This window comes from Arachis ipaensis, chromosome B5, assembly GCF_059453495.1.
Source record: "Arachis ipaensis isolate K30076 ecotype BB chromosome B5, ASM5945349v1, whole genome shotgun sequence".
NCBI lineage: Eukaryota > Viridiplantae > Streptophyta > Magnoliopsida > Fabales > Fabaceae > Arachis > Arachis ipaensis.
The window spans coordinates 34,563,505-34,586,451 of record NC_142440.1 but is presented as its reverse complement, the minus strand read 5'-3'; the positions used below and the strand labels follow the sequence as shown (position 1 = coordinate 34,586,451).

The window sequence follows — 22,947 nt, the reverse complement described above, 5'->3', positions numbered from 1 at the left end:
TTTTACAATGCAACCGTTTCAAGCGCATCATCCAGCGGTAGCTACAGATTTTGAAATAAAACCCGCACTGCTAAATTTGATGCCCAAGTTTCATGGCCTACCTGCTCAAGAGCCTATCAAGCACTTGAGAGATTTCCAGGCAGCCTGTTCTACTGTCAGGCGTGATGGCACTGATGAAACTTCAATTTTGCTGAAAGCTTTTCCGTTTTCTCTTGAGGAAAAAGCAAGAGAGTGGTACTGCACTCAACCTCTAGCAAATGTATCCAACTGGGATACACTCAGAAAGGAGTTTCTGGAGAAATTCTTTCCATCTGAAGTTACTGATAAGCTAAGGAAGGATATCTCCACAATTGTTCAGGATGACAATGAGACTCTCTTTGAATACTGGGAGCACTTCAATAATCTTCTGGAAGCATGCCCCCACCACATGATTGACAAGATCGTGCTACTCAGCTATGTTACACAGGGTATGAAGCCCCAAGATAAGACCATACTGGAAAGTGCCAGCAATGGGTCTATGAAGAAGTACAAGACCACTGATGAAGCTTGGCAATTGATCAGTGATTTAGATGAATCCACTAGGAACCATAGACAAAAGCAAGGCCGTTCAAAAGCTGTTGCAGAAGTATCTTCTAGCAGAGAGACTGCTGCTCTAACTCAAAGCATCTGTGAAATAACCAACTTACTGAAGCAAATACAGTTGAATCAACAAGCTCAGCAAGCTCAACCTCCACCACAGCAAAACCAACAACTAGTCCCACAAAGAATTTGCAAAATCTGTGCTGATTATAGCCATTACATTGATGCATGCCCACAGCTCCAACAAGAAGACAACATGGTAGCATCCACTCACAACTTCTATGACCGTCCCAACCAAGGGTACAATCAAGGTGAAAATAATAACCATGGATGGCAGGACAATTCAAACCAGAATTAGAGGAACAACAATAACAGAGGAGGCAGAGATAATCAGGGAAATCAGAGGTGGAACAATAACAACAATAGGCAGCAAAATCAACATTACAGAGCACCTCACCTGAGGCAGAACCAAGGACCACAGAACAATCAGCAGCAGACCTCTCAATTTACCCATTCTTCTTCACCTTCTACTGAAGACCTACTGCAATCTTTTGAGAAAAGACAACTGGCCATGGAAAGTAACATCATGAATAGTATTAATGCCAGTCTGAATGGTTTCACTTCTACTATGCAAGCTTTTATGACACAGCTTGGATCAGCACAAAATTCCAGTAACCAACCTTCAAGCACCACTGGAATCCCCTCTCAACCATTACCCAATCTAAAGGGAGGCATTAATGCTATCACCCTGAGGTCCGGAACCACACTGCAGGAGAGGATTCAGGAGGAACCAAGCTCACCAGAATATGCCTCAGCTGAAGAGGTGGTAGAAATCGAAGATATTGAAGAGGAAGAGGATATACAGGACATAGCTGAAGAAGAGATAGCTCAACCACAGGAGGAAGCACCAAAAAGCGCAGGCACCACAGAAAACACTACTCCCGTTCCATTTCCACAACTTGCAAGGAAGCCCAGGAAGCAGCAGGTAATTGTTCCCCTTTTTGATGTTATTCAGCAGGTACCTAAATATGCAAAGTTTCTAAAAGACTTATGTATCCATAAAGACAAAATTAATGAATTAGAAACTATTCCTTTAGGTAGTTCTATATCTGCTTTAATGGGAGGATTACCTGAAAAATGTAGTGATCCAGGTCCTTGCATAGTTAGTTGTACTATTGGTGGTGTAGTAATTTATGATTGCATGTGTGATTTAGGAGCATGTGTCAGTATAATGCCTTTGTCTATATATGATGTTTTGAGGCTCCATCCCTTAAAAAGGTCGGCAGCTCGTTTTGTGTTAGCAGATAAAAGCATTATTACAGTGGCTAGAGTTGCTGAAGATGTTTTGGTGAACATTAAAGGGCTCACATTTTCCACTGATTTTTATATCTTGGAGATGCCCCACAATGATTCAGACAAGCCATCATCAATCCTAGTTGGAAGACCATTCCTGAAGACATCAAAATTCAAATTGGATGCTTTTTCAGGAACATACTCCTTTGAAATAGATGGCTGCATAGTAATCTTCAATCTGAATGGAGTCATTAACAATCCCCCAGAAGATCATTCTATCTTCTAGTGTGATGTCATAGACAAAAGTGTGGCTGAAATTCAAGAAGAAGAGTTTGAAGAGAGGCACACTGGACAAGGTCCCAGTGTGGGGACCCTCTTAACTGACAGTGAGGGCACTTCGCCCTTTTACAAGCCCCAGATAATCCAGAGCCTGCCCATGATCAAAAGTTAGAATTAAAACCTCTCCCTCCACATCTCAAATATGCTTATCTTGAGGATGAGCAGAAGCTTTCGGTTATTATTGCAAGGGAACTGACTTCTCAACAAGAAGAGCAGTTACTTGATGTACTGAGGAAGCATAAGAAGGCAATTGGGTGGAGTTTGGCAGACATAGTGGGAATCAACCCTCAAGTATGTGAGCATAGAATATTTCTAGAAGAGGGAGCAAGACCTGTCCGTCAACCCCAGAGAAGATTGAATCCCACCATCTTGGAAGTTGTCAAAAAGGAAGTGACCAGACTATTGGAAGCAGGTATCATATATCCCATTTTAGACAGTGAATGGGTAAGCCCAGTACAAGTGGTGCCCAAGAAATCTGGAGTCACTACAGTGAAGAGTGAGCATGGAGAGCTCATAGCAACTAGAGTTCAGAATGCTTGGAGAGTCTGCATTGATTACAGGCGTCTCAACTAAGCTACCCATAAGGATCACTACCCACTTCCATTCATTGATCAAATGCTGGATTGTCTGTCAGGTAAATCACATTATTACTTTTTAGATGGTTACACAGGTTATTTCCAGATTCATATAGCTCCTGAGGATCAGGAAAAGACTACTTTTACATGTCCTTTTGGGACCTATGCTTATAAGAGAATGCCCTTTGGCTTGTGCAATGCACCAGCTACCTTCCAAAGGTGCATGATGAGTCTTTTCTCTGATCTTATTGAGGACTGTATGGAAGTTTTTATGGACGATTTTAGCGTTTATGGTGATTCTTTTAGCCTTTGCTTAGATGGATTATCTCGAGTATTAGATAGATGTGTTAACACAAACCTTGTATTGAATTTCGAAAAATGCCACTTTATGGTAAAACAAGGGATTGTATTAGGACATGTGGTATCTAATAATGGTATTTCTGTAGACCCAGCAAAGGTGAATGTTATTTCTAGTTTACCTTACCCCTCTTTTGTGAGGGAAGTCCGTTCGTTCCTTGGCCATGCAGGTTTCTACAGGAGATTTATTAAGGACTTTAGTAAGGTGGCACTTCCCTTGTCCAGATTACTGCAGAAGGATATTGAGTTCGAGTTCAGTGAGGATTGCGAACAAGCATTTGATAAGCTGAAGACTGCTCTAACTCAAGCCCCAATTGTGAGAGGACCAGACTGGAGTCAGCCGTTTGAAATCATGTGCGATGCTTCCAGCCATGCAGTAGGAGCAACGCTGGCTCAGCGCGAAGGTAAGGATCCTTTTGTTATTGCCTATGCGTCTAAGACTTTAGACACTGCCCAGTCCAATTATACTACTACTGAGAAAGAGCTTCTGGCTATTGTTTTTGCTTTGGATAAATTCCGAGCCTATTTACTTGGTACTAGAGTAGTAGTGTATTCGGACCATGCAGCTGTAAAGTATCTATTAGCTAAAAAGGAATCCAAACCAAGACTTATACGTTGGATACTGCTGTTACAAGAATTTGATTTAGAAATAAAGGATAGGAGTGGTAATCAGAATTTAGTAGCAGACCACTTGAGTCGCCTTGAATATATTAAGGATGATTCTACTCCTATAGATGATAATTTTCCTTTTGACAACCTGCAAGCAGTATCTGCGGTAATCCCTTGGTATGCACCTGTTGCTAATTATTTAGTTAGCCGCACATTTCCTCCACATTTTTCTAAACATCAAAGAGACAAGCTGAAAAGCGAGTCTAAATATTATATATGGGATGACCCATATTTATGGAGATGTGGCGCTGACCAGATAATTAGGCGTTGTGTGCCTCAATCAGAATTCCAGTCCATTTTAGAGGCCTGTCACTCATCTGAGAGTGGAGGACATTTTGGCCCTCAAAGAACAGCTAGAAAGATCTTAGACTGCGGATTCTGGTGGCCTACTCTTTTTAGAGACGCTGCTGAGTTTTGTAAATCCTGCCCCCCATGCCAGAAATTTGGTAATATATCCAGGAGGGATGAGATGCCTCAACAATATATGCTCTTCTGTGAAATTTTTGATGTTTGGGGCATTGACTTCATGGGTCCATTTCTAAATTCTAATGGATATTTTTATATATTGTTAGCTGTGGATTATATTTCCAAATGGGTAGAAACAATTCCTACCCGCACTGATGATGCTAACACTGTTGTTTCCTTTGTGAGAAACCATATTATATGTCGCTTTGGATCACCACGAGCAATCGTAAGCGATCAAGGCACCCATTTTTGTAACAGAAGACTAACAGGATTGATGAAGAAGCATGGGATAATCCATAAAGTTACAACAGCTTACCATCCCCAAACTAATGGGCAAGCCGAGGTATCAAACAGAGAAGTTAAGCGTATCTTGCAAAAGATAGTAAAGCCTCACAGAAAAGACTGGAGCACCAGGCTACAAGATGCACTGTGGGCATATAGAACAGCATACAAGACGTCCATTGGGATGAGTCCCTTCCGCTTGGTTTATGGAAAAGCTTGTCATCTCCCAGTTGAAATAGAACACAGAGCCTTCTGGGCAGTTAAGGAGTGCAACATGGGAATTGAGAACGCCGGAGCTGAAAGGAAGTTGCAACTGCAGGAACTGGAGAACCTTCGCCTAGAAGCTTATGAGAACTCCAGAATTTACAAGGAAAAGCTGAAAGCTGTGCATGATCAGAACATCAAGAAGAAAGAGTTTCAACCTGGAGATTTTGTCTTCCTTTACAAATCTCGACTAAGGCTCATGCCCGGTAAGTTGAGATCAAAATGGGAAGGTCCATACAGAGTAGAGAAGGCTGAACCGTATGGAGTTTATCACCTAAGCCATCCTTCAAGCTCTGAACTTATTAAGGTTAATGGACAACGCCTGAAGCTATACCATGGTGAGAAGGTGCAGAAAAATAAGGAGCTTGAGATCTTCCGCCTGGAAGATCCCCACATAGCAGCCGATTGAGCTAGTGGAGCGTCCAACTTACGGACGTTAAAGCAAAGTGCTTGGTGGGAGACAACCCACCGCGGTATGATCGTTCTTTTCTTCACTTTTAGTTTTTCTTCTTTAATAACTCTTCTCTTTATTAGTGCTTTCGTGCTCTTTCATTTACATGTCTTTATATTTCCAAAAAAAAAAAAGGGTTTTTCGTCGCGCGACGCGATCGCATCAGCGATGCGTCCGCGTCGCAAAGGGGGTGGAGAAAACAAATAAACGAATAGAGAGTTCGGCTGGAGTCCGGCTGGAGGCGTGCCAATGGCACAAATCGACCCACGCGACCGCGTCCCTGACGCGTTCGCATCGCATGGGAATCCTGGCCTCCCACACGAACGCGTGCCCTGAATTTTCGACGTAAAAGGGTGCACACTGAGATATTGTGCAAGAGTAGTGCTGGATTGGTGTTGGAAGCACAATCCTTTTCACGCGACCGCGTCGCCGACGCGGCCGCGTCACCCATTTTATAACGCACACTCATGCGATCGCGTGACCCACGCGATCGCGTCACACTAATTTGGTAATTAAAATAAATCGAACAGAGAGTTGTGCTGGAGCGAGGCTGCACTCGCGCCAGCAGCGTAACACGGATCACGCGACCGCGTGACTGACGCGATCGCGTCCCCTTACCTGACGCGCACCCATGCGAACGCGTGCCCCACGCGGCCGCGTCGCATGCGCCGCACGGCTCAACCTAAATTGCCAAATTATCTTATCTTTCTCTCCCCCAAATCCTAATTTTTCTTTTCCCTCCTTATTTCTTCCTTCCCCCTTCTATCTCACCTTTCACTCTCTATCTTTCTCACCACCATTAACAAGGTTTTACCTTCTTCTTCCTTCTTCTCTTTTCCATCATTCTTATGATATTATATACATTTTTATTTTCTTTTTCCTTCCTTTTTCTTTTCACTTTTGTATTTCATTTTCTTTTTTCCCTTTTTACATGGTGCTAGAAAATTTTTGAGTCATTATCCCTCATTATATGCTTGTGACTTGTTACAATTTATTTGACAATTATTATTATTTTTAAGAGGATTACTTGCATGTTCAATTTCATACTTTTTATATCTTACTTACCATGCATGCCATGTGTTTGTGAAAAAGCCTATATAGCCCTATGCACTTTTCTACATTACTTTATTCTACTATTCAATGCTTGCTTTTCACAAATTCTCCTTATTATTTTATTAATTAAATTCAATTGTCAATACAAACGTGATGGTTTGTTACGAAGTAATGCTTGGTCTATGCTACTCATGCCCTTTGCCAGCATGCCAATAAACACCTTGCATTCACTTGTTTTTATCTGCACTAGCTATTTTCCATTAATGGCTTTTCATATGTACTCGAGAGCATGTGTTAATGTCATCTACATTTTGCTGTGCATCATTCACCCTCTTTTTCGTTTCCTTCCCTGCTGTATGTCTCCTTAAATTTAATTTTCTTTCTCTTCCCTTCTTTCAGGATGGCCACCAAGAAAGGAAAGGAGAAAGCAACTTCCAAACCACCAGCAAGAAGAGGAACTAAAAGAGCATTAGTGGCAGAGCCTTCTTCAACCACCGTCAAGCCCTCAACAAAAAGAGTTAAGCGGATAATAAAAGTTGATGAAAAGGAGAAAGCCTTTCCAGCAAAGGACACTGCGCGATTTTCCAATTGCTACTGTGAGCAGATGTTCCCTATCATGGCAGAAAAGAATTATAACAATGAATACCTTCTTATCCTCCCGTCCAATATTGCCACCTTTGTTGAGCCGCAACTTGAGCGAAGACAATGGGTTTCCTACGGAGACAGCCGAGGCAGGTCAATCTTTCTTGGGTAGTTGAGTTCTACTCCAACTTCTACATGCCGACCCTGCAGTCTGTTTATGTCTGGCAAAAGCAAGTCCCCATCACAGAAGAGGCCATTCAGCAAGCTCTGAATCTTCCCCCTATTCCAGCAGGAATGGACGCTTTTCAAGAAGCCGCCCTTCAGTGCCAGAGATACCAATTCGACTGGGACTCCGTTCTCGGAGTCATCGCATTACCTGGCAGCCGTTGGATCTACGGATACCACCGTACCGCCCTAAGGGAATCTTGGCTTCAGCACTTACCTTGGAGGCTCGCGTATGGGCGCAGATCATGTCCCATTACGTCTTTCCGAGCACTCATGAGTCCTCCTTCACTGCGGACATGGCTATTCTCCTATGGTGCATCCTTATAGACCAACCTCTGAATCTCTCAAGACATATCCGGAATGCTATGGAACACGTATAAATTGCGGGCAACTTACCTTTCTCCGCCCTGGTCTCAGATCTTGTCTCAGCAGCCGGAGTCTCCTACAGAGCTGGGGACACCAAAGCCATGCTTCCACGGAACGATCAGTATGTCCCTAACGGGAAATACCTCAGACTCTCAGCAGCCACTACAAGCCTTCCTACTGCTCCAGTTGAAGATAATCCTTCTTCAACACCACAAGCATCTACAACTGAGAAATTGCTCCAGCAGATAATCGAACGGTTGGATCGGCAAGAACAGAAAGCAAAGATGAGAGAGCGTCGTAACGAGCGCCGATTCAAACACCTCAAGGAGCTACTCAAGGGACATTTTAGAGACTCAGACACCCCGGACTCCACTTCCTTCACCAGCACAGGGAGCCATGACGGCCCCGCCTGTGGAGATACTGCTACCAGCCCACCCCTGTTTCTGACAGATGGCACCGAGGACGGTGCAAAGCCTTAAGTGTGGGGAGGTCGGTCAGTACCTGACTTCCGGAGGTAAATTCTCTTCTCTGGCACCAATAATTAGGATATTTTAGTTAGATTTTCTTTCCTTTATAGAATAGAATAAATTGCGTAGGTTAGGATAGTTGCATGCATGTTCTACTTGATTGAAAAGACAATAAGTTTCTTTTAAAAATCTATCTTTGGAACAAAATTTCACTAATTTTTCAAAATTTTTATGATAAATTTGCTTGAGTTGTATTTGGAACATGATATTTGAGTTAAAGAACACACAACTTGTGAAAGATTTGAGCCTTTATGAATGGTTACATTATTTAACCATAATTATTTCGTTCTTGTGTGTTTACTTCTCTATGATTGTAATCTATATTTTGTTTTATCTTATATGTTCAATAGTTATTATATTTGCGTGCTTGCACATGATTGAGGCCATTATTTGTTTAAACTCACTCATCCAAATTAAGCCTACCCTTTTCAATTACCTTTGTTAACCACTTTGAGCCTTTAATTCCCATTTGTTCGATATTTTACCACATTACTAACCTTAAGCCGAAAAATAATCGTATATCCCAAATTGAATCTTTAGTTAGCTTAAGATAGAATTGTGTGTGCTAGTTAAGTATGGGAAATTGTGGGAACAAAAGTTGTTAAGGGAATGTGTCATGAAAATTTAAAGGGAATTTGGATACCTACTCATGTGAAAATATAAGAATTAAAAATCTATGTGCATTGACAAGCTTTATTTATATTGGGGTAATTTTGTCCCCTTATTTATTGATTTTTCATATTTATTATTTTATATATATATAAAATAATAAATATGAAAAATCAATAAATAAGGGGACAAAATTACCCTAATGTTGAATTCAGAATTCGAAGATCAATGCACATATGATAGAACCAAAAATATAAGTTGATACATGAGTATGGATTGAAAAAGGGAATTCTGGGTAGCTAGGTATGAACTTTAAAGATGACATTAAGTGTATACAAGTTATATTAGAGCTTGGGTTAATTAAAGATTCAATTTATTAGCTCACTTGACCAAATATACACCCTTGCCTATACCTTAGCCCCATTACAACCTTGAAAAGACCTCATGATGTTTGCATTGGTATATTAACTATTGTTGATTAGTTAGGAGAAGAACAAAAGTTAGAAAGTATGATTAGAGAAGGATAGAGTGACCACCCTATACACTAGAGATCAGAGCATACATACATTATCAGTGAGGGTTCAATGCTTGAATTTTCATGTTCCCTGCTTTCACGAGCTATTTTCTTGCACTTTTATCTGTTTTATTGTGTAATGATAAAATTAGTGGAATTTGATTTGTAATTGTTTTGAAGAGCTTATTTACATTTGATTAAGTGGACAAGAATCATATAGTTGCATTTATTTATATATGTGTAGGTTTGCACTGCATTTCATGAGTTTCTACATGTTCATACTTATTTCCTTATCTCCTTCAATTAAGCATGAGGACATGCTAATGTTTAAGTGTGGGGAGGTTGATAAACCACTACTTTATGGTTTATATTGTGTTTAATTGTGTGGTTTTATCATGATCCTTACCCACTTATTCATTAAATTAGCATGCATTTAGATTTCCTTCCTGAATTTATTACATGTTTGAAAACTGCTTCCTAGAGACTTTAATTATTTATTTTTAATTCTCTTTTATTCCATTCGATGCCGTGATCTGTGTGTTAAGTGTTTCAAATTTTATAGGGCATGAATGAGTTGGAGATTGGAAAGGAAGCTAGCAAAAATGGAAGAAACACAAGAATTTGAGGAGATAACCAGTGAGAAGTGACGCGGTCGCATGGTTCACGCGACCGCGCGAAGGAGAGCAAATCGCAGTGACGCGGTCGCATGGCTCACGCGGCCGCGCGAATTGTAAAAGTTCTGGCGACGCGGTAGCGTGGACGACGCGAACGCGTGGCGAGGAAAAGCGCGAATGACGTGTCCGCATGGATGACGCGATCGCGTGACATGTGCGATCTGCATAATCTGCAGAATTCGTTGGGGGAAATTTTGGGCCCTATTTCGACCCAGTTTTCGGCCCGGAACAGCAGACTAGAGTCAGAGAACATGCAGAAACAATTAACACATTCATTCAGAGACAATTTCAGATCTAGTTTTACTCTCTTAGGTTTTTCTCTCTAGGTTTTAGAATTTTAATTTTCAATTGGTCTTAGCATTGGAACATTGAGAAGAATTATTTCCCCATCAAGACTTCATCATTCTAGTTTGTTTTCTTAACTTGGTTTCATTCTTCCATGTTCCCTGTTTTGTTCAATTTTGTTATTTGAATACTTTTATGATTAATTAATGCAAGGACTATTTCTTTTTAATTCAATTTCAATTCCAATAATTATGTCTTCTTTTAATTCTCTATTATGTGCTATGGATTCTTTATTTACAATGCATGAGTAGTTTCCTTACTTGATGGGGAGTTGATTAAAAGGAATTCTTGAGTTGGAAGGATTGAAAGAAAAATTTGTAATTGGGTTAAATGTTGGATTGCTATCCTGTCACCAACGCCAATCCCTTTGAACTAAGTGGGTTGCAACTTGTGAACAGATCTGGCATTCCAGCTTGTTTGACTTTTCCTTACTTAGTAAAGGATAACCAAACAGAACAACCATTAATTATAAATTAATCTTACATTCACTCCACCAATAATAGAAATTCCAACCAATCAACTCCCAGTCAAGGCTTTTATTCATATTATTTAACTTTCCTCAATTTACATCCCAATTTACTTAGCTTAACTTCTTGGAACATCTGATTAATAAGATAGCACACTTTTCTGCAACTCGTTGGGAGACGACCTGGGACTTAAAACTCCCAGTAATTTTTAATTTAATTCTCTGTGACATATTTCTAAATTGATAGGCAGATTTTCGGTGAGTTAAGAACTATACTTGCAACGTAACTATTTTAATAATTTTTAATTCACCAGCTTCTGCGTCTCATCACCTGGCAATAATATCCACCAAAATGCTGAGCCAATTTTCTTTATCAATATTCCAATGCAAGGATATGGTTGCAACTTACAACTTACAACACTAGTATATAATTTTCTATGTCCCCTCAATACCTTCAACCGTAACAAAATGGATTTAACAGAAATTCAACACAGCAGACCAAAACACAATTAAAATTAAAAAAAGCCTAAAAAATCTGCAAAATCTCATGCTCCCTTGTATAATAATTCTATATGTTAGACTATTATTCTTTTACATTGTTGAAAATCTAACAAATATAAGCATTTCCTTCTTAAGAGTCAAAATATTACACATGGAATAAGGTATTAAGAACATAAATTGTATTTGTACATGTGAAATTTGTTGAGTAGGGAACATTCCAGCCAATTTCACTGAAATTTTACCTCCTTTCTTAGAAGCAATATAGGAGACTAGCGCTTACAATTGCGATTTAACGGTGTCCAACTCTTCTTGCACATTTAGACCACAAGTAGATGATGTGCCAGCATCATTTGAAGGACCTAAATTCATCTGATTAATCCTTGTAATGTTGTTCTTGAAAGCAACTGTTGGAACAGCTCCCATGTCTAAACCACGAACACGACCAGGGTGCTCTTTAATTCCCAAGAACTACTCCAAGAGCATCAAGAGGAGAATTAACGGTTGATTCTACCGCTTGTTGACTATTATTTGCTTCAATCTTTTCCTACATATATAAAAAGAAAGAGAAAGAATCAAACATAGTATTATCTTATAAAAAAAGAAAGAAAAAAATACAAACAAGTTATTTATTGCACTTTAGTCTTACCGCTATTTTTTTAGCCTTTTCATTAATATAACTTTCATCTATTTTTTTGTGAGTGATGTCCCATATTTGAACCCTACTAACTTCTTTTTCCGTCTCTTCTGTCTAAAATTCAAGATTAGTAGAAAGACTCAATCAAGAAATATATCATTTAAGAAAAGATATGCATAAAATTAAGTAACTAACAATAACAATATAATAACTGAGATGCATTGGGTGCTAACATAAATGACTCCTATGCATTCAGTGCTTACAAATTTTGATAACTAACCCTTATCTGTTTAAAGATTAATAAAAAACGTGAAAGGAGCACATTGATCAGGCTTTATTAAAGAATATATTAGATATATTTGTTGAAATTGGGATAGGGCAAATAGATCACTATGAGAATGATTTTGAAATTGCAATGCTTAAAGACATTTCTGCTTATTACTCTCGAAAGGCTTCTAGTTGGAGAAGTGGACCATATTTATCCTTTTCTTAAAATATTATTAGTTATGCAAATAAAAGGATCTTGTCAAACATCTGCATTAGTTTAATAATAAAATAATATACAGGACACAATATCATGCATTAGAGAATAGCAGTTCTCAGCCAATTCAAACAAAACCATAGAAATGATTACCAATTCAGCCCTTCTTCTTGCAATTGATTTAGCACCTGAAGTATGAGAAATTATTTATTTTTGCCAAATTTCTTGATTCCTCTTACAAAGATTCTGCAAGATAAATTTGGACACAATTAAATAGAGTCAAACATGCATTCAACATATAACATACCTTCAACATATCGCTGGTTCATTACCAACTCTATATAAAATAAAATATGAGCAGGAAGCAAACTATGAATAAAGGTTTTTTATTACCAACTTTATATAAAGACCTTTCACAACATTCCATATGAATTCAATATCCTATTTACAGCAGCAAACTATATAAGGCTTTTTAGTGGGACAACATTTAACTAGGAGAGTAAGTACTTACTTGAGTTTCAAGTTTCAAACGATATTCTACGAATAAAGCCTATTGATCAAGAGCAATATCTTCTGGTGTACTATTTATGATCTCAGTTTTACTCAATCTTAGATCATAAAACTCATTCCAAAGCTTTATCCTATGTTCCCTCCATTTTTCGCCAAGCGATTGGAGCAGAAATTGTTTGGCCAAGCTATCACACACTTTGAAGCAAAATCGAACCTTTAATATGGAACAAAGAATATATATTAACTAACAATATAACTAAATAATGACAAAGAAATAAGCTTTAGAGTTTAAGTAATCTTCTTACTTGGAAAAAATATTAAATTGATTTTCAGAAAAGCTCTCTGGAATGTCTGATCACTTATCAAAACTGATTGAAAATGCTACACAATCAGTGGCCAATTGTCCACAAACTCCTGCAAGGAGTCCGGCTGCTTCTCCTATTGCTGCACGCTGTCTATCAAAATTGACAACTATGCGCAAAACTTCTGGTAATTTATGCACATCCTTCACTAATAAATAAAGGCGTGTACTATCTTCATATTCATCTAAAATAGATAAATAAATATAAATAAATGAGTAATTGAGCGACTAAAGAATAAAACATATGATGATAGATATATATTATAAAAGATTGATTCTTGTGTAGGGTATAATGTAACAGCTACATATATAATACTATATATTATACATCAGAATTCCGAATCAAGGTGAAAATAGGCTAATATTAGTAGTATCCACTGCAAGATAAATATCATTATTAAAACAAGAAAATACTATAATATTTAAGAAAAAGAACAAGTTGGATAAAATGTAAGAATATAAAATTTAAAAAAAAGAATAATTTGATTAAATATAAGAATATAATAAGGTAAATAAGAAACATAATTTCGACCAAATATTCAAAGAAAAAGTTAGAGCAGAAAATGATTATTGCTAAGCGAGATAAGATGCTACGATTGATTAGAATATATATACTCTTCAGATAATAACTCAATAAAATAAGGTCTACTAAATACTAAAATAAAATACAGTGGTTAGGAAATATTTCACTCTCTTAAGTGTTTTGGAAGGAAAGAGGAACAGCTGTGAGGCATTGTGGTGTAGAAGTAGAAGTAGAAGTAGAAGGGAAGCAGTAGTGGCAGGAACATTATTTAGAGAAAAATCTGAACAAAGACATGTAAATTGGAAGATAGTGAAATTTAGAAAGGAAGAGGAGTGAAAGAAATGGTGTGATAGGTGGCCGGAGAATATTACAGTTGAGAATATTACATACCGGACAAGGGCATTTAATCTGACGACCCGCGAGAGATCGATACTCAAAAGCAAAATCCAAAAACTTGTTTAAACCATCTTTATACTCATGCGTGGTTCGTGGTTTTCCAATCCATGACTTATCGATTGATATGACTAAGAGGGACTACAAATAGGAATTTTAAAAAATCTATTCATTAAAAATCTATATTTATTCTAAAGGCTAAAAATTTATTCTTTTATATGCAAATTAGATATTAAAAACTTACTTAAATAATATTTAAAAAAATATAAAAAAATTATAATTACCTCTTTCAAATGATAATTTTTCTTTTTTTTTTCTTTTCCAACAAATATTAAAATTTGAAGTTTTCAAAGTAAAGTAGCTAGCAGCAAGAGTTGAAGAAAATCTAAAACTTGTTTCACATAAAAAATTATCACCAACAGATTTATTAAAATGATCAAAATTAAACATTCAAAATTTTAAATAATCAGCATGCATGTGGTCAACTAGAATGACATATATATATATATTAAAATGATCAAAATTAAACATTCAAAATTTTAAATAATCAGCATGCATGTGGTGAACTAGAATGATATATATATATATATATATCATGTACGATCAATATCTATACATCATGTGTGTATGTATAATCAACTAAAAATATATGAATGTCGTATTTTTAATAATTTAGGATTAATATCAAATTATATTATTAAAGGATTTGAACAATAAGAATTAATTAATACAACATTTATAAAAATATAATTCATTATATATAGAGTCCTAACTTTTTATTTAGTATATATATATATATATACCTAATAAATTAAATTAAATATAATTATTGTACACAAAATCCTAAGGAAGCTAGCTAGGTGGTTCACATAAGCATGCTCATGTATATAACATATTGGCCTAACTGACATTATATATTTTAAAATTAATCGGAAGTCATAAAATTAAAAATAAAGTGACCATATTGTCCATGATGATAAAATTAATAATATAAAGAGAGACGTGCAAACTGCAAAGTAACTTATATAACTTAGCATGAAAATAAACTTTATTAAACTATTCAGGAACTTTCAGTGATCTTTTCGAATGCGAATTTTCCTTCTGAGGCAGCTAATAATGATAACCTGACTGCTGATGAAGATGATTTTGATCTAAATATAGATATCAATATTTACATTATCTAAGGCATGAGTCTGTATTTATAGAATTTTTATATACAATCTGAGTTGTTCTTAATTATTCTTGTATAGATGACATTGACATAAATGATCATGAAGAAAAACACAGAGAACAAAACAAATTGGGATTGGGAGTTCTTAACAAGAAGAAATTGGACAAATTTAAAATTAGACAAATTAAATTTAGCATCAAAAGTGGAGTGTATAATATAATTTATATATTAACAGATGAAAGAACATAAAGCTATTACCTTATTAAGCATCTTTCATTTTATAGGTTACCAATTAAACTACAAGAACACAAATCCAATTAAGGCAACTAAGCCTTGATCAATAACAAATCCAATCAGCTAGAACAAAGGAGAAACAAATATAAGACCTAATTTAAGAATGAGAGAATTAACATCGAACAAATACACAAAGCATTGAATGATGAAGGATTGTGAGGAGGTACATATAGTCACTGCTAAATTAAGCGTAAGATTTAGAGGGGGGGGGGGTTCAAATTTAAAGCAGGAAACAAATCCATGCTGTGAACAGGTATTCTAATGCTATGTGAACAAAAAATCTGAAACAAACAAGTAACTGCATTAGTACTAAATCATAGTACCAGCAATATGTAATATATCTGTAATTAAAATAGTAACCATACCTTGTGGATTTAGGAGAAACATTCGATATTGAGAGTTTATCAATGTCGCTCACTACCAATTCTTTTTGTAAGAAAAACAATGTCCCACTTGACACATTTGCTGGAATCAAAATCAGGAGTGCCACCACAGTCACTGGAACAAAAATCTTTATGCTGCAAATATAAGAAAAAATAAACAAGATTGAGAATAAGCATGGCACAGTAGAATAATTTGAATAACAAAGCTAATTTAAAAATAAAAGTCGCTGCTTCTACTAATTTTCATGATGTGCAAAAAAAGATACACTCCTTCTGCATATTGATAATTCATTTTCGGTGCAATTTATATCTATACAAACTAATTTAATATAAAACTGTGTGGAGTAACTATACTAATTCTGAAATTCCAAGGACTGTGTAAATATAATTGTTCACTGTCATTGAGTAGAACAATACCATTTGGATTTTTTGTTTTCTTTTTTTTTTAAATTTATTTCTTGCTTGATAATCAGTTGCATATCTGAAGTTCTGAACAAAAAATTGCATCAAGAAGTATCTATTGGAAGTTGGAAATAGCATCCAATATGTGCAAGAAATATAATTAATCATGAATATAATTATAAAGCTATAGATGCAGGATAATATAACAATTTCCAAATCATACCTCTGATTAACCACCAGTGAACACTAGAATGCTGATGTTACATTGTCATAAGGGTAAAATAGAAATTTATAACGGTTCAACAACATGACTAAGAGATAAGATTGACTTGGTCGTATAATCAATTAACTGGACATTACCAACACATAATTATTAATAGTTTATATCTAAAATTTCAATCTTTATAAGGAACGGCCAAAAGACTTAAAAGTAAAGAAATCTAATTGGCATGTATACATTAGCTATACTAACTAATTTTCTGAAAGAGATAAATGTTATATAGACTGAAGCTTACTTTTGATAATGAGACCTTTTTATCTGAGATTTAAGTTCAAAAGCATGTCATTTGAGGAGTTCCAAGTATAGCCTATATACTACAGGTTGGAGATTTCTACTAGGAAGAACCCTGCCAAAAAGAATAAAGATATCAACATCACATATGAAAACACTAATAAACTCTGAGTGAATGAGAACAGCAGCAGAAATCAGATACAGATTAAGCAATTTTCTTAATAAAATTAAATTTGATAGCTAAATTAAATTCAAAGCATCTGAAATTTTGAACACAAAAATCAATATTAGAAATCAATATATGACAACAACAGTAACAACCATCAAATCTTATTCCATCTTAATAAGCAACAACTTAAAGAAAAAGACTAAATAAAGAAAATCTCTGATAATAAGCAGTGAACAAATGGAGAAAACAATAAAAAGGAGTAAATAAAAATACCTATTGAAATCTAGGTTCAAATCAATACTGCAGTTAGCATCAAGTTGGATTTCACCAGCTAGTATTGAGCTTCTGCAGGTAAATAAGTTGCTTCTGATCTAAGATCCCAATTCACAGTTCATATCCAAATCCTCCACTCCACCAGCGCTTAAATTACATGATATAGCAAAGAAAGAGTAATAATTAATGTAGAAATTTGAACTGCATTTGTGACAGGAACATAGAGACTAGTAATTATTATTATCAACTCAAGTTAATTAGTTCTATAAAGATCTAAGCTATAATTTAAGCTATAATTTACAAACTGAAGCTGGAAAAAGAAGAAATAACACTCACATATATGAAGCTATTCTCCTGCACTAGGTTTCCATCATCAAACATTGTCCTTATCAAAATTCACATTACATTTTCACCATTACAACAAATTTTTGAGTGAGAAGCGAACCCAAAAAGAAAGAGAGATAGAGAGAGAGAGAGAGAGAAGTACCATCAATGGAAGGAAAGGGAGAATGAAAGGGAGGCACTGAGAATTTTGGCAGAGAAGGAGGACAGCAAGAAGCTAGAGGAGACCGACCGGAGGAGATCGTCGCCAGAGGAGGAGATGCCACCGGAGGAGATCGTCAGGGAACGCATAGGATCAGAGATCGCCACACAATGGAAGCAGTAGTGTACGCACGCGTCTTCAGCAACGACCTAGTGTTTCCGAAATTAGGGATAGAATTGCCGAATTGGGCTTTTATATATATGGGAGATAACGACGGGTTGGAACCGCTGTAATGATCCAAATCGCCACTAAGAACAAATCACTTAACGGCAGCAACAAAAAACACCACAATATCCAAATATTATGGCAGGTTTTCAAAACCTCCATAATATAAATGGCATTTTAATCTCTTTTTTTTTGTAGTGCTAATATTAATATTCACCAATATTATTATCTCATTATAATAGAGATGATTCATATATATTATATATATTGCACGTACAGAGAGAGAAAAATATTTTTATATTTTATTATGTGTATTATTTCTCATATCGCTTCTCTATTTTTAGGTGTGTGAAGTTTATATTTTCAACTTCATTAACTTTGGGTTGCCTTGAGAAGCTGAGCCCTTCAGTGTTGAAAAATAAAATTAGCTACCCATATTAATGGGCATCCGTTCTGATCTTATCACAACACTCCCCCTTGGATACCCATTTAGGATTATAACTCATTAAAACCTTACTAAAGAAAAACCAATGGGAAAAAAAACTTTAGTAAAGGAAAAATAGTACAATATCCTTTGTGATGGGGACTGCCTCATTAAAAACTTTGTCAAGAAAAACCCAATGAAAAAAAACCTGACTAAAGGAAAAAGAGTACACCCTCCTCCTTTTGTCACCATTATTTAATATCTCGAAATCGGTGCATCCCAACCTTTCAAAGAAAGATTTTGGAAGTAACTTTGTAAATAAATCTGCCAAATTATCGTTTGAGCGGATCTGTTAGACATCAATTGTTCCTTGATTTTGAAGATCATGAGTGAAGAAGAATTTGGGAGAAATATGCTTTGTTCTATTACCTTTGATATATCCACATTTATGTTGTGTAATACATGCTGTATTATCTTTAAACAGAATAGTTGAAGCTATCTTATGATCAATTAATCCACATGATGACAGAATATATTGGATCAAACTCCTGAGCTAAAAACACTCGTGACTTGCTTCATTTATCGCCAGTATTTCAGCATGATTAGAGGATGTTGCTGCAATCGTCTGTTTCGTGGACCTTCATGATATAGTTGTACCAACATATTTGAATACGTATCCTATTTGAGATCTCCCTTTGTGTGGATCAGAAAAGTATCTTATATTTGCATAGCCAACTAGTTGTGACTTAGATCCATATGGATAAAATAATCCTATATCAACTGTTCCATGAAGATATCGAAAGATTTGTTTGATTCCATTCTAATGTCTTCTGGTTGGAGTGGAACTATACCTTGCTAGTAAATTCGCGGCAAATGATATTTCGGGTCGTGTATTATTAGTAAGATACATTAGTGCCCCAATGGCACTGAGATATGGTACTTCAGGATCAAGGATATCTTCATTTTGTTTTTAGGACAGAATTGATCATTTTTCACATCCAAAAACCTTACGATCATTAGGATACTTAATGGATATGACTTATCCATATAAAATCTCTTCAAGATCTTTTTTGTGTACGTTGTTAGATGAATAAAGATTCCATTTTTGTATCTTCGATCTGCAGGCCAAGACAAAATTTAGCCTTTTCAAGATCTTTCATCTCAAACTCTTCATTTAGAGCTTTTATAGTTGTTGGAATCTCTTCAAAGGTTCCAATGATATTTAAATCATTAACATACATAGCAATTATAATGAATCCAGATGCATATTTCTTTATGAAAACACATGGGCAGATATCATCATTCTTGAATCTATTTTTGGTCAGATACTTAGTAAGACAATTATACCACATTCGTTCAGATTGCTTTAGACCATATAAAGATCATCTTTGACTGAGTATAACCCCTGTGAATATTCATTGGATGATTTAAATATCTTTAATCCTTCAGGGACTTTTATATAGATATCACGATCTAATGATCCATATAAGTAGGATGTTACCACATCTATTAAATGCATATGTAGTTTATGATATGCGGATAAATTGACCAAATAAAGCAATGTTATTGCATCTATTACAGGCAAATCTGTTTCTTCATAATCTATACCAGACCTTTATGAAAAACCTTGCACCACAAATCGAGCTTTGTAGCATACAACTTTATTTTTTTCATTTCATTTTCTCACAAATACCCATCTATATCCAACAGGTTTTACATCTTCTGGTATACGGACTATAGGTCCAAAGACTTCACGTTTTGCAAGTGAGTCTAACTCAGCCTTCATAGCTTCTTCCCATTTTGGCCAATAATTCCTTTGTCAACATTCTTCGACTGTTCTTGGCTCAAGATTCTTACTTTCATGCATGATATTTAATGCCATATTATATTCAAATATTTCATTGAAAATTGTCTTATTTCGGTCCCATTTTTCTCCTATAAAGACATAATTTATTGAGATCTCGTCATTTTCACAATTTTCAGGTACCTGAACGTATTCTGGCATAAAAAATATATCAGAATTTTAGACATCTGCAGGTGTCTTTACGATGTCTTTATCTTTTCAATAGGAATAGTAGTTACCTCTTTTCTTTTTCGAGGATTTTTGTCTTTGGAACCGACAGGCCTACCACGCTTCTGATGCGAATTTGTTTCAATGGCCATTTGTCCAATTGGGATATCAATTCAAATTGGAACATTTTCAAATGGTATATAGGATTTAGTGATCCTTTTTGTATCAGAAAGTGCATCAGGCAATTCATTTGCTATTCTTTGCAAATGTATAATCTTTTGAACTTCTAGTTCACATTACCCTACTTGAGGATCTAAATGTATCAAGGATGATGCATTTCAATTAAGTTCCTTTTTAGGAAGCTTATTCTCTCCCCCTAATGTTGAAAATTTTAATTCATCAAAATGACAATCTGGAAATCAGACTTTAAAGACATCTCCAGTTTGTATCTCAAGATACCTCACTATTGAGGGAGAATCATATCCAATATATATCCTCAATTTTCTTTGGGGTCTCATTTTGGTACGAGAAGGTGGGACAATTGCAGCATATATCGCACAGCAAAAAATTCTCAAATGGGAAACATTTGACTACTGGCCAAAAGCTAATTGTAGAGGAGAGAATTGATGGTAACTTGTTAGCCTTAGACGAATAAGTGTTGCAGCATGTAAAATAGCATGCCCCCAAGCCGAGGTTGGGAGATTTGTTCTCATAAGCAAGAGTCTAGCAATTAACTAGAAGTATTTAATAAGTGATTCTGTTAACCCCTTTTGTGTGTGAACATGAGCTACTGGATGTTCAACACTTATTCCGTTAGCCATCTAATAAGCATCAAAGGCTTGGAAAGTAAATTTACTAGCATTATCAAGACGAATTACTTTGATTTGATTTTCTGAAAACTGTGCTTTTAATCGAATAATTTGAGCAAGTAATCTCGCAAACGCCAGGTTGAAAGAAGACAATAAGTACACATATGACCATCTCGAAGATGCATCTATTAGGACCATAAAATATCTAAAAGATCCATGTGGTGGATAAATAGATCCACATATATCACCTTGAATCCTTTCTAGGAATTCCGGGGACTCAAATCTAATCCTTACTGGTGATGGCCTTAAAATTTGCTTATCTTGAGAACATGTAGCACAACAAAATTCACTAGATTTAAGAATCTTTTGGTTCTTTAGTGAATGTCCATGGGAGTTTTCAATAATTCTTCGCATCATGGTTGTTCCAAGATGACCCAATCGATCATGCCAAATTATAAATTTATTTGGACTAGTAAACTACTGGTTTACAATGGCATGTGATTCAATTGCACTAATTTTAGGATAATATAACCCAGATAAAAGTGAAGATAACTTTTTTAATATAATATTTTTATTTGAATCATGAGTTGTGATACATAAGTACTAATGATTCCCTCATTCATTGTTTCAATATGGTATCCATTCTGGCGAATATCTTTAAAACTCAACAAGTTCCTTAGAGACTTGGTAGATAAAAGTACATTGTTTATTATGAATTTTATTTCTCCGAAAAATAAAATTATAGCTCTTCTGGAGCCTTCTATCACATTGCCTGAGCTAATAATAGTATTAACATATTCTTCTTTTGGTACTAGATGTGTAAAATATATATTACTTTTGAGAAAGGTATGCAAACTTTCACTATCCGCAAGGCAAACATCTTCACTATATGTCCTTGCCATTTTCTCAATGACAAATAATAATAATAAAATGAGTACAAGGATATACACAGTAAAATTATTTTCTAGATTGAAATCGTTTTTCTAAAAAGTATTGTACATAGTATCATACACTAAAAATTTTATTATTATTATTATTTTAGAACTTGACATATTTAGTAATTTTGAAATTTATAAACATAAATATTTTATTAAACATTATTTATATACATCACACTTAAAATTCAAATACATAGGGAATAAAACTTAAAAGTTTTTTTACATTATTTATTTACATAAGTATTGAACCCAAATATCAAACTTTTCCATCATTGATCAAATGACCAATATTTCCTTCAAGATCCTCAAAGAAATCAGATACTTTATAATGAGTGGTGTAATTTTTAGCAACATCTTTTGAAACAAAATTTGTCTCCTTTTCTTTGTCGTCTTTTTTCAAGAATGCTTGATAATGATCAACTAGGTGCCTCAGGGTATGACAGGTACGTGACCAATGCCCTTTCCACCACAATGGAAACATTTATCCTCTGTTGATTTATTTTGCCATTATTTCTTTTTTTATCCCACTTCTGGTGAGATCCTTTCTTGTGAACATAATTTTTCTTCCTTCCATAATTTTTCTTGTTACTAAAACCTTGCCATTTACGTCTTATAGGGTAATGATTTGCCGCATTTGCTACAGGAAATGGGGTGGCGCCAGCTGGGCGCGCTTCATGATTTTTTTAAAAGCAACTTATTGTTCCGTTCATCAACAAGAAGGCAAGAAATTAGCTAAGAATATTTTTAAAATTATTTTTCTCAATACTACTGTAGAAGCACATTTGAGACATGGAAGATCGAGAAAGTTTTCTCTA

The 22,947-nt window shown here is 35.5% G+C and overlaps 1 long non-coding RNA gene across 1 annotated transcript; it reads right to left on the bottom strand.

The window, feature by feature from the left end:
- Positions 1-15,471: 15,471 nt before the first annotated feature.
- On the bottom strand, positions 15,472-17,942 carry LOC107643418 (uncharacterized). Its single transcript, XR_015883607.1, has 5 exons — positions 17,729-17,942; positions 17,578-17,626; positions 17,002-17,388; positions 16,283-16,728; positions 15,472-15,812 (listed from the first exon to the last, which is right to left on the bottom strand). It is a non-coding gene; the product is annotated as an uncharacterized LOC107643418 (long non-coding RNA).
- Positions 17,943-22,947: the final 5,005 nt, after the last annotated feature.